Here is a 3919-nt window from a genome sequence, read left to right on the forward strand (position 1 = left end):
GCTTGCTTGTATGAATGAATGAATGAATGAATGAATGAATATGTTAGTCAGTCAACTAGCATTTAAGAGCATACCTATGGCAGGCTAAGTTCTGTGAACATAAAGAAAGTCAAAAAATATTCCCAATCTTGAGAGCTCACATAATGAGGGAAAATGCATTCAAACAACTTTGTACAAATGAAATATATACAGGATAAATTAGCAATAATCAACAGAAAGAAGGGAATAGAATTAAGGAAGATAGGGAGAAAACAAGACTATAAGCATTTATATAGGGCCTTCTACCTTCAGGCACTGTTAAATACTTTTACAAATATCTCATTTGCTCCTCAAAACAATCCTGTGAGATAGGTGCTATCACTATCTCTATTTTACATTTAAGGAAATTAAGGCACACCTAAGTGACTTGCCCAGAGTCACACAATAGTTGAGTGTCTAAGGCCACATTTGAATTCAGGTCTCTCTGACTCCAGGCCTAACACTCTATCCACTGTACCACCAGCAGCCTCTGCAGAGAAAGGCTTTCTGTGCAAGGTGGGATTTTAGCTGAAACTTGAAAGTAAACCAGGGAAGCCAGGAGGCAGAGATGAGGAGGAAGGGTATTTTGGTATTCTAGACATAGGGGACAGAGAGTGGAAATGTCTGAAGTCAGGATGAAGAGTGTCTTATGAAAGGAACAGCAAAGAAGCCAGAATCACTGGGTTACAGAGAAGGGGATTAAGGTATAAGAAAATTGGACAGGTTGGAGGGGGCAGATCATGAAGGACTTTGAATATCAAACAGAGGATTTTGCACTTGATCCTGAAGGCAATAGGGAACTATTGGAATTTATTACATAGCAGGACTGACATGGTCACACCTGAGTTTTAAGAAGTTTACTTGGGGAAGGAGGAAGGGAGAAAATCTGGAACCCAAAGTTTTAAAAACAAATATTAAAAAATTGTTTTCGGGAAGAACCCATAAAAATCGGCGGCGGCGCCCAGAGAGACGCGGGGGACGAAGTGCAGCCAAGGGACAGCCGCGGGGCCTTCCATCCCGTCCGCAGGCCGGCGCCATGGCAGGCGTGGGCTTCGAGGAGTTCTCGACACCGCCGGGCTCGGAGCTGGCGCTGCATCCGCTCTTCGGCGGCCACATCCTCGAGTCCGAGCCGGAGACGGAGGTGAATGAGCAGGTCTTGATTAGACTTCACCAGGTGCAGAGAATCACAAGGAGGCTCAGGCAAGAGCGAAGGTTTCTTATGCGAGTACTGGATTCCTATGGAGATGACTACCGGAAGAGCCAGTTCACTACTGTCCTGGAGGATGAGGGCAGCCAAGGCCCTGATGCCCCCACCCTGGGAAATGCAGAGAATGAGCCGCCAGAAAAAGAAAGCCTGTCACCTCCCCCTCGGAGACCCCTTGAGCCAAGCAGTCCTCCACCTGGGGAAGGCCCCAGTGGAAGAAAGAGGTGGAGGGCCCCCCAGGATGGACGCCGAGGTGGGGTGATGCTAACCCCAGAGCTAGGCCCAGGTCAGATGAAAGTTGAGGATGACTTTGGCTTTGAGGTGGATGAAGCTCTCACCACAGGATGGGAGGCCCGAGGCCCAAAGTGCTTTCCTACCCCACTTTGGCCAGCCCTCCCTTTGACATTACCCCCCAATAAAGCTTTGCCAAAAAATTGTTTTCACATGCAATTGGGAAATAAGGTATACAGACGATGGGGTATAGAACTCTATCCTACCCTATATTGAAGGGAAATGGGATAAGAGAAGAGGGGGGAGAGATAGAAGGGAGGGCAGATTAGGGCAAGGGGTATTCAGAATGCATGCCATCTTGGGGGAGAGGGATGAGATGGGGAGAAAATTTGGCACTCAAAATCTTACAGAAGTGAATGTTGAAAACTAAAAAAATAAATAAATTAAAAAAAAAGAAGTTTACTTTAGCAACTTAGTGAAAGATGGACTGGAGAGGGGAAAGACTTATGTCAGGGATACTAAACCAAATAATATTTCAATAGTTCAGGTGTGAGGTGAGGATAGCATGCATCACCGTAGTGGTAGTGTCAGAAGAAAGAAGGGAACATATATAGCAGATGCCAATAAAATAAAATTAGCAAACCATGGAAAGAGATTAGTTATGGTGGTGGTGGGGTACACTGAGGATTTAAGGATGACACCTAGGCACTAAGCCAGGGTAACTGGGAGGATGGTGATACCCTTAACAGTAATAGGGAACACCTCATACTTATCAGATTGGCTAACCAGAAAAGGAACATGGCAAACGCTGGAGAGATGTGGAAAAATTGGCAAACTAATGCACTGTTGGTGGAGTTATGAACTAGTCCAACCATTCTGGAGAACAATTTGTAACTATACCCAAAGGGCTATAAAATTGTGCATACTCTTTGACTCAGCAATATCACTACTAGTTTTGTATCCCAAAGATATCAAAGAAAAAGGAAAAGGACCTATTTGTACAAAAAATTTATAGCAGTGCTTTTTGTGGTGGCAAGGAATTGGAAATTAAAGAGGTGCCCATTAATTGGGGAGTGGCTGCACAAGTTGTGATTGTAATTATTATAATGGAATACTATTGTGCTATAAGAAATGGTGAGCAAGATGGTTTCAGAAAAACCTGGGAAGTCTTATGTGAAGTAATGTAAAGTGAAGTGAGCAGGACCAGTACACTGTATACTGTAACAGCAAAATGGTAAGGATGATCAGCTGTGAAAGACTTCGTCACTCTGATCAAGACAATGATCCAAGACAGTTCCAAAGGACCCATGATCGAAAACTGCTCTCTACACCCAGAAAGAGAACTGATGAACTCTGAGTGTAGATTGAAGAATTTTTTTTCATTTTCTTTGTTTTTTCTTATTTGTGTGTGTTTTCTTTTGCAATAAGGCTAATATGGAAATGTTTTCCATGACTTCATATGTATAATTGATATCATATTGCTTGCCTTCTCAAGGGGTGGGGGAGGAGCAGAAGGGAGGGAGAGAACTTGAAACTCAAAATTTTTAAACAGATATTAATTTTCTAAAATGTAATTATAGGATAATTAAAATAAAATATTTATAAAACAGTAATAGGAAAGTTAGGAAGAGGCAGAATTTTAGAAAGAAAAATAATGACAAGTTTTGTTCATGTTGAGTTTAAGATGTCTACAAGATCAGATGTCCAATAAACTGCTGGAGATATGGTACTTAAAATTAGCAGAGTGGTTAGGTCTAGATAAGTAGATTTGAGAATCATCTGATTAGAGATAATTGAAACAATGGGAGCTGATGAAATCACCAAAGGAAATAGTATAAAGAGAGCCCAGGACAGAGTCCTTTGATATACTAATGGTTATCAGGAATGACCTAGATGAAAATCTCAGTGAATGTCTTCAACTTTTTAAATGAAATATGAAGAAAGTTTCTCAGCTGAGAGGGTAGAAACAAGGGGAGCTACAGGAAGTTTGATGAGGGATGAAAAGCTTTAGGAAAAGCTCTTGCGCTTGTGAGATAATGAGTCAGTTAGGAGATATAAAAGGATTGTCTTGTCACAGTGAGGGTCCAGTTGAGATTACGTAATATAAATTTGTAGTGGATCTAGTCAGCAGTTGTGTGATTTTTCTCCTGCTTCATTTGGCATCCTGAGAGTAGGAGTGAAGGCAGCAGCAGATGGTGGGAGTAATCTAGGGCTCAGACATGACAGGACAAGTTTGGTGATAGGATAGAGAGCAAATGATTCAAGAGAAGAGGATAGTGTACAGTTGAACTGGTTTACTAAACTAGTCAAGTTGGGGAAGGAAAAAGAGCACAGCCAGTGCAGGATTGATGGCCTGGGGGAAAAAAAAAACTAAGAGATCGAGGTATTTGAGGTCACAGTGAGGATGGAGAATGGGGGTTTGGAGTAGCAAGGCAAAGAGAAAAATGGAATGACAACAGATTGTCA

At 42.2% G+C, this 3919-nt stretch overlaps 1 pseudogene; it reads left to right on the forward strand.

The window, feature by feature from the left end:
• Positions 1 to 1054: 1054 nt before the first annotated feature.
• On the forward strand, positions 1055 to 1641 carry LOC114029015 (annotated as a pseudogene).
• The last annotated feature ends 2278 nt before the right edge of the window (positions 1642 to 3919 follow it).

This window comes from Vombatus ursinus, unplaced genomic scaffold (assembly GCF_900497805.2).
Source record: "Vombatus ursinus unplaced genomic scaffold, bare-nosed wombat genome assembly UNPS02014909.1, whole genome shotgun sequence".
In the NCBI taxonomy this organism is placed as follows: domain Eukaryota; kingdom Metazoa; phylum Chordata; class Mammalia; order Diprotodontia; family Vombatidae; genus Vombatus; species Vombatus ursinus.